Below are 9,792 nucleotides of genomic sequence, written 5' to 3' on the forward strand. Positions count from 1 at the left end.
GTGCTACATTTTCCTGCCACAGTCCAAAGACATTCGTATTGGTTAAAGGGTAACTGCAATGCTATATTTATATTTTGGGGTTAGAAAGAATCAGCATTGATGAGTGCATTTCAAATCACAATTAAAGTAAAATGGACACAGTAACAAATTAAAATTCCAGGAATGCGCAGTGCCATATTCTGCAATTCAGAATGAGGCAACAAATTGTTTGGTGATGTGAAGTAACCCAATTTTATTCTAAACAAGCAGGTTTGAGAATACATCTCTTCTAATCTGATAGAAATGTTGCTCTTGACTTCGAGAGAGTTTTGCCGACAAATACTACATGTTAACTTTGCACGCAGGTCACGTTGGAACATTTCAGCAGTGAAATTCGCTCATACATCGTACTACAGTAGTGTCACAATTGTAATCCCTCCTCTTAAGGGCTCTCCAGCTCTTTCACATTTTTGATGCTGTGCACCTGCCCTCAATCCTGCCCCTCCTTATTTTAGCCAGGCGCTCTCAAGTCAGCCTACATCCACGGCTTGAGGGCATAGGCCTCCTATCGGCGTCCTGACCTAGCTGAGTCTGGGGCTCAGAGCGACTGGCCTCGTCATCCCGTTTTTATTCCCCATCCCTGTACTGGATCCCGATCCAGCTTTTAACTCTGTTTTGTCCTATCTCGGATGAATCAACCAGATTTGGAACTTGGACTTTGCCCTGGACGTCCCCCTGCACTCTGTTGGACTTGTTTGCCGTGGCCACTCCCCCCAAGCACCAGTTCACTTTCGTCACTCCCCTCTGTTTGTCAACCTGCCCTGATCCTCGTCGTCTCCTCCCTGTTGTCCTTTCCACTTACTTCCGGATTATACCGTCTGCACAGGGCCCTGAACTAGGCTTAACGGGAGCCTGGACCGGCTCTGGCTGCAGTAGTCATTACAATGATTAGTGCGCAGGAAGATGCCACATAATGAACTCTCACTCTTGCCAGTGGAAAGACCGGGGATTTGCGACAAAATGGCAACTTGCAGTATGTTCACAAAGTTCACAATTTTGTGCTTAATTGGAAATTTGTAAAACTTTTCTATATCTCCAAATAATTTGTTACCAATGTTTAATAATCAGTCTGAAAATTGGGACTGCAATTCCCCTTTAATTGGTTTTTGTAAAAATCTTATTATGAGAATGTTTAAGTTTGTGTTTGTTCTGTGTGTGCTCTGGAACGAACTGGCTTCCATCCAGGTTGTATCTTGCCTTATTTTCATTACTTGTTGGCATAGGCTCTGGCTCCCCCCACCCTGTACTGGATAAGCAGATTTCAAAATGGATATATTGAGTTTAACCAGCTGCATGCAAAACCCTGCACTTATTAAATGTAATCTTCCATGTTTTTGTCCAGTCTTGCCAAGTCACTGCTACAGCTTTTTTGTTTTTTTGTTTGCTACTAATACAGTTTTAGCTAATTCTCCTATTTTGGAATCATCTGCAAACTTGACTAGTTTATTAACCATACCAGAATCTAGATCATGTGATGCCAGGGGGGTAGAGGCTACCGTTCACTGATTGTGGGCATGTTCATCACTCCAGACACACCCCTTTTTGCCTGTTGGGGAATCTTTTCGCATTCTTTTTCTATATTTGCATGCGCAGTCTCTGCATTCAGTCTCTCTTAACACTCACTCTCCTCTGATAGTGGTGCGTATCATGGACCCCCCCATCCAACTGGACAGGTGGCACCATCTCTTTAGAGATCTTCCTAGCTTTTACCTACAGGTACCTCACTCATCTGGAGCCTCCTGCTTCCTCCTGATGACACCTACAGAGCTTCCCTCTCCTCTGCTCCTTAAAGAGTGGGGTCCTCTCACACCCAGCCAGCCTTGGACTACCAAGGTCCACCTCAGGCTGCTAACATCATCCTTCTGACTTCACAGGGCTAGGCCTCACATTCACTCAGTCTCGCACTTCTAGAAGCCTTCTAAGCTAACAAAGTTTCTTTCACACCCAAGCTGACTCAACACACATGTAGGGGTTTTATGAATTTACTGGGACAATTTATTAATTGTACTGTAGCAGTAATCACGAGGTGATTCATTATGGCTATTAGAAAATCAATCGATCAGCAATGCACACACATGGATTCAATCAACAAGATACATTTATTAATACATAAAATGTGCATATACAGTGGTGTGAAAAAGTGTTTGCCCCCTTCCTGATTTCTTATTTTTTTGCATGTTTGTCACACTGAAATGTTTCAGATCATCAAACAAATTGAAATATTAGACAAAGATAACACAAGTAAACACAAAATGCAGTTTTTAAATGAAGGTTTTTATTATTAAGGGAAAAAAAATCCAAACCTACATGGCCCTGTGTGAAAAAGTGACTCCCCCCCCCCCTGTTAAAACATAAATCAACTGTGGTTTATCACATCTTTGGAAAGCTGAGTTCAATTTCTCTAGTCACACCCAGGCCTGATTACTGCCACACCTGTTCTCAATCAAGAAATCACTTAAATAGGACCTGCCTGACAAAGTGAAGTAGACCAAAAGATCCTCAAAAGCTAGACATCATGCTGCGATCCAAAGAAATTCAGGAACAAATGAGAAACAGAGTAATTGAGATTTATCATTCTGGAAAAGGTTATAAAGCCAATTCTAAAGCTTTGGGACTCCAGCGAACCACAGTGAGAGCCATTATCCACAAATGGCGAAAACATGGAACAGTGGTGAACCTTCCCAGGAGTGGCCGGCCAACCAAAATTACCCCAAGAGCGCAGCGACGACTCATCCAAGAGGTCACAAAAAAACCCACAACAACATCCAAAGAACTGCAGGCTTCACTTGCCTCAGTTAAGGTCAGTGTTCATGACTCCACCATAAGAAAGAGACTGGGCAAAAATGGCCTGCATGGCAGAGTTCCAAGACGAAAACCACTGCTGAGCAAAAAAACCATAAAGGCTCGTCTCAGTTTTCCAGAAAACATCTTGATGATCCCCAAGACTTTTGGGAAAATACTCTGCAGACTGACGTGACAAAAGTTGAACTTTTTGGAAGGTGTGTGTCCCATTAAATCTGGCGTAAAAGTAACACAGCATTTCAGAAAAGGAACATCATACCAACAGTAAAATATGGTGGTGGTAGTGTGATGGTCTGGGGCTGTTTTGCTGCTTCAGGACCTGGAAGACTTGCTGTGGTAAATGGAACCATGAATTCTGCTGTCTACCAAAAAATCCTGAAGGAGAATGTCCGGCCATCTGTTCGTGACCTCAAGCTGAAGCGCACTTGGGTTCTGCAGCAGGACAATGATCCAAAACACACCAGCAAGTCCACCTCTGAATGGCTTAAGAAAAACAAAATGAAGACTTTGGAGTGGCCTAGTCAAAGTCCTCACCTGAATCCGATTGAGATGTTGTGGCATGACCTTAAAAAAGTGGTTAAGGCTCGAAAACCCTCCAATGTGGCTGAATTACAACAATTCTGCAAAGATGAGTGGGCCAAAATTCCTCCACAGCGCTGTAAAAGACTCATTGCCAGTTATCGCAAACACTTGATTGCAGTTGTTGCTGCTAAGGGTGGCCCAACCAGTTATTAGGTTTAGGGGGCAATCACTTTTTCACACAGGGCCATGTAGGTTTGGATTTTTTTTCCCTTAATAATAAAAACCTTCATTTAAAAACTGCATTTTGTGTTTACTTGTGTTATCTTTGTCTAATATTTCAATTCGTTTGATGATCTGAAACATTTCAGTGTGACAAACTTGCAAAAAAATAAGAAATCAGGAAGGCGGCAAACACTTTTTCACACTACTGTAAAACATATAACATTCTGCCTGGATACAGAGAAGAGATGCAAAACACATAGAGAAACAAACAAAGAATATGCTTCAGTATACCGTTTGGCTATACTATCATTAATCAGTTTACATTTGCTAATCAAAAGTAAATACATTACTCACATGAATTGAATTGATATCAACTTGTGTTGAGGTAACAATTGAATTCTCAACATTGGGTTTACTTATCCAGATATGGATTCGTATTTTCTGGCATGGACACCAAAGACAAGCTAGAGGCTGCGTCCAATTGCTGTGGCATTCAATAGGCATAGTCCCGGCATCCTCTGGCTCCCAGCCAACCACTCAGGTTGCAGCTCAGAGTCGGACGAATTAGGTGGAGAGATTTCTGCTGTGGCGACATGCCGATAGTATCTCTCTCAGGGATCTACTAGTAGTCTGGGTGACTAGTAGAAAGTCTCTATGCACAGAGGGTGACTGCAGGTCTGAGCAAGTCACTCTTCAGGGGGAAGAAACTCAGTTTGCTTCCGGTGTAGCGCTGCTGCTGAATAAAAACTTATTCAGTTTGTCAACAAGAGTCCAAACGTATACTCCGGTGATCAAGCGAAGAGTCCACGTTGGTGTTGGCTAGCGATTTATGTACGGGCATTCCCCGGGCCGACACTTTGCTGAAACAAGGTTCCAGTCCCTATACAGACAACACTGGTCATCACATAATTGTCTCTGAGGGTGTGAAAACTGGCCAGAGAAGCAAAGTTTCTGAACTGTGCAGTGTCTTTTAAACCAGAACCAAGACAAGGTATGATCAGTCGAAAGTTTAGCAGTCATTTCAGACCCACGTGGGGTTACCATGCCCAACAGGTTTCTGATTGGTTGGTCAAGATGAGAGATGAGTAACAATGACCTCTGACATCTAGGACCGCAATTCAGATGTTCCCAAGAATCTCACAGACAGATAGGCGCCAGGAATGGGCATTGATCATGATAGCCAACCATGACTGGGTGCATTCCCATTTGGTCCTTATCTGGTCCTTATCTGAGAGAAAATACCTTAAATCAGAACTGCATGAATAGCTGCACCACAGAGATGAGAAAGAGAGATGGTGCCTCATTTAGGAAAGCACAGCAACACTTAATTCTGTCTTATTAATAAGCATTGCCACTACACACACAACCTCTCCGGCGCCTCGCTCATACCCCAGGTTGTGTACACTTCTGCAGCTACCAACGCACCCTCTTCTGTGCCCAGCCCTGGTTCCTAACTTACTCACACAGCTGTTGGTGCACCTTCTCTTGTGCCTGATTGTCACTGTGCTTCTCACACATGCAGCTGCTGGTGCATCTTGTACAACTGACCAGCCACCACTGCACCTCAACACACCATGTACCATTGGTGGCACCATCTCTTTGTTACCACCACATGTTCATCACCAGAGGTCTGCAGCCAGACAGACACCACTGACATCCCTGATAATCCTGTATCACCTGGGGGAAGGGTCCTTCTACTGCCCCGACACTCTGATAACACTCGTACTATCCTACCTCACTTAACTTACATAAATCTCTACCAGTTAGTGGACACTGCTCTCACATCACAACAGACTGCTGCCCCTTTAAATCTCCATACCTTTTAAAGCTCCACAATCTTTTATGGCTCCATTTCTCTCCTCAGTCTCCTTCAAGAGTGATGCTCTTCCCAGTCCCTTCCGTGTTTAAGGGATCACACTATACCCAGTTCCCTCCAGAACTGTTGCTATCATTACTCTCAGAGTTTAGCTGTAGCCATCAGACTGTCCTCTCACTTGCACTCAATCTCACATCTGCTGCTGTGTTGCTTCAGCCCAGCACTCTTACCACCGAGCCTCTACATACAGTATGAGAGACCTGATCTCCCACATTCACTTTTTCCTGTAGCTAACATAGGACTGAGTCCTGCTTGATCTCTCTTTGAGGGAAATAGTAGCTGTCTTCTTAAAACAGTCCCACAGCTGAGTCTAATTAACCCTCAAATTCCGCTCAGCTGTGCTGCCAAGGCAATGCGCCCATGTCTCAACAAGGGCTCTGTCTCTTAAAGGTGACACACCCGGGTTAGCATCATAATAATTTCTATTAATTAGGAAAAGGAGTAGTCTTAATACTGGTCTATGTGGTACTCCACTAATTACATCACTCCAGTTTAAACATTGAATTGAATGAAGAGGTTAGAAAATGGATGGATTATCCAGCTACAGTATATGTATCATTGGGATATCTTTACGTGGACTGGGAGTAAGGGGTTGGTAACCTGACACACTAGCCTTGGCGGGGAGGTGAACAACAGCTACTACAAGTATATTAAAGAGGAAACAGGCAGGCCCTCCTACAGGTGGAGTGAAAGATGGGTCTAATAGGACGGATCAAAGGTTGATAGAAACAACAGTGACTACCAGAAGTAAGGATTCTTTAGAAATGAGGGTGTGAATGGGAAAAGAAAACAACTTTCACGGGGTTGAGAATCCATAAGGCGGAATGAAGTATGCTGGAAGAGGCAAACATCTACCTTGCGCTGCAACAGCAGGTCAGATGAGTGGGATCCATGGCCGTGTTGAAAACCACAGTGCTGGTGGTTACAGCGTTGATGAAGGCAGGCAATAGGAAAGTGGGAAAGTCCCAAAAGGGAGCTTAATTCAAAGAGTAGTGACCTGCAAGATAGTGACCTGAAAAATGAGCCAAGCCAAGAAATAAGGGCATTTAAGATTAAATGGCTGAAGGCAACTTCAAGGAGAGAGTAGGATAGATTACACTTACAGTAAGTGCAATTCTAGTAATTGTTTTGTGTGGCAAGGTAGAATCTAAGCTAAACTTGTTTGGAGACATTTTGTATGAGTTGGAGAAAGAGGGACTGAAGATAAGCACAGATAGAAAAAAGAGAAGGAGAGGGTAAAGTTTTTCAGGAACCCATTTAAACGCAGGAGATTTGCTAGAGTAAAAAAACAAACGGGAAGCTCGAACTTGCCAAGGAGGAACTCGAAGCTTAAATTAGTTGTCAGTATGTTGAGCCAGGGAAGGGGAACCCACTTGGTCCACACATTGGAAAAGGTTTTCCCATGTGTTTATACACTTGGAAACAGGAAGTCCAAAATAACATTCCTTTGTTTAAAAAACACTGGAGATCCAAAAAATTTCACACCTAGGTTTTAGAGCAAAAATTGTATTACTCAGTTAAAACAATTGTTTTGAAATAATTGTATTAGAAGAAAAGCCCTTTGTTTTCCCATTTTTGGGTTATAAAATATAGTATAGATCATATCTGTGCTGTTTATTGTATGCTGCTTTATCACCTTAAACAAGGATGGTAGCAATTCTTAAGCCCACTGCACATTGATCATAGAGGAGAAATTGTAGTGCTCTTCACTCCCTAGGGGGAAGACTTCTGTTATCTTGTACGGTTCTACTTCCCCTGGTGTCACGATTGTAGTCCCTCCTCCTTAAGGGCGCTCCGGCTCTTTTCACTTTGGATCTAATTCTGTGCACCTGCCTCTTGTTCCAGCCTCCTTCCCGTTCCCGTTAAAAGCCAGACACTCAGTCAGTTCCGGGCTCTGCATCTGATTTTCATATCGTGCGAGCCCGTGTCCTGATGCGTCTGGCTCCGTCATGTTTTTAAGTCTCTGTTCCTGTTCCTGTTCCTGTTCCTGTTCCGACCCGGTTCCTGGTTTTTAATCTCCTGGATGGATCGCCTGGCCATGGACTTATGCTTGTGTTTTTGGATTCCTTGTCTGGATTACTTTCGGATTGTTTGCCTCGGCTACACCTCCCCCGTGCACCAGCGCACTTTGGACATGCCCCCCTGTTTTCATCCCCGTATTCCTGCATGACTTTTCCCCGGTGTTTCCTCACTACTTCGGATTGTGTCGTCCGCATAGGGTCCGGAAAGAACTGTTCGTTACACCTGGGTCCACTTTAGGTTCTGGTTCAATAGCATCTGGGCTCTGATTCAGACATTCTGTCCTAGGGTCTTCTCCACTGTGTTGAAAATTTTCATTCTAGCTAGTGAAGGTTGCTGGGGATGTGGTTGGAACATTATCATTTGCACTTCTGCCATGATTTGGATCAATAATATCACATTTAACACAAGGATAAAAAAGGACCATTTCATGAACGGCATTCCTACGAGCATCTCTCACTGCCAACACCCGCGCACTAATTAATCATTTGTCATTCCTCACGCTCTGCCCTATTTATACCCTCTCACTCCACTCAGTCCCTGCTCACTATTGAGAATAACCCTTGGCTTTCTCTTGTGTGCGTAACTACTCTCGACCTGATTTCTGGCTACTCGACCTTGTTTCCTCCCGCTTCGACTTCGCTTTTTTCTCGTTTTGGATTTGGATACTCTTGACCTGACACTTTTGGATACCTGACCTAGTTCTATTACCTCGACTACGACTTTTTGGCTTTTGCCTTTGGGATTTGGATGCCAATCACTAGCAAGAACCTACAGTCTTAGCACTGCATAGGGTCCAACCAGGTGCTCCTAACGCCCTCACTGACAAACCAGCTTCTGGATTTAGCTCATAACTCACAACCATCTCATCAGATTCATGGTGATGAGAAGGGACAACGTACTGTATACACTCATCTTCACTGTCTGTGCTACTGGTTTCTTTTCTGTTTGTCTTTTTTTAACCGTAGCTATCCAGGTTTCCCTATTCTATGGAAAATTACTCCTGGGCCGCCTCGCCAAATATTACCCCCGCAAACTTTGACACCTTTGTTAATTTATATTACAAGTCTTTATTAAACAAGGCACCTGAAGAGAACAATGATAAACAACAGATTTCTGTTACCATGAGAAACAGAAGTCATGGGGCACTCAATATACACTATATATACACACAATACATTGCATTGAGAGCAAATTCGAACTGCCAAGAGGGAGAACGCTGAACTCCAAACAAAGCTGAAGCCACGTTGTTTGGCTGGACATATCTAATACATATAGACTGTACTAAACCAGCTTACACTAGTTACTTTGGTGATTTGCAAATACAGAATGTTTCGTGTTGAAGGATTACACCACAGGCTGGCAGCAACTTGAAGTAGATATAGCAATGGCGTGTTCCATCTCTCAAATGCTGTTCATGGTCATTGGGGTCATAAGGGTAACATCAGGGCAGAAGTTATCACCACCATGAAGCTACATGGATGACCTCACAAGCTTGCTGAGGACAGCTGTGTGCACAACAATCTAGAGACTGGATAATCTGGTTACTTGGGCAAGAAGGAAATTTAATCTAAGTAAGTCCAGAGGCCTATGAATGAGGAAGGAGGTAAGAAATGACAAGATCTACTTTTCAGTAGGTGGACAACCTATCCAGAGTCTTCACAGAGATTATACAGCAGAGCTATCAGACAAACTGATGGGAAAGGCTGTCCTCCAGGAACTCTCAGATAGCCTGGCAAAAATCAATCAGAGTCGGTTACCTGGAAAGTACAAAGGTTGTGTTACCAATTCACACTATACCAGAGGATAATGTGGCCACTGAAGATATGCAAAATCACTTTAACAACAGTTAAATAGATAGACAGGAAAGATTACGCTTACATCCTGAAGTGGCTATGCCTTCCACTATGTCTCTCTGAAACAGCCCTTTTTTGGGAGGGATGCTTTCCAGCTTCCTCTGAAAGCCATAAGCCTAGGCTAAAAGCAGGAGAAAAGCAGGCTGATCACGTAGTTGAAATAGTCCTGTGACCAGACAATTAAGGATGCCAATACCCAGGTGCAGACTGGAAGAAGTTGAAGGGCACATGATGAGATGCAGAAAGCAGTGAAGTGTCACGGCTACGTATAGTCACACACAAGCCTCCTCTAATTTCTTCAAATGCAGACTCATCAGTTAATCATCCAATCAGTCACCACCGCACCAGAGCACTTAAGGGCTCTTTCCCATCATCTTGGTGCTCAGTATTGGGTATCCCACTGGAGCTCCTAACCTTCATGTTTTCTCATTACCTGTGTACTGTCATTTTCATGAA

The sequence above is a fragment of the Atractosteus spatula genome, chromosome 14 (assembly GCF_055471065.1).
Source record: "Atractosteus spatula isolate fAtrSpa1 chromosome 14, fAtrSpa1.hap1, whole genome shotgun sequence".
Taxonomy (NCBI): Eukaryota; Metazoa; Chordata; class Actinopteri; order Semionotiformes; family Lepisosteidae; genus Atractosteus; species Atractosteus spatula.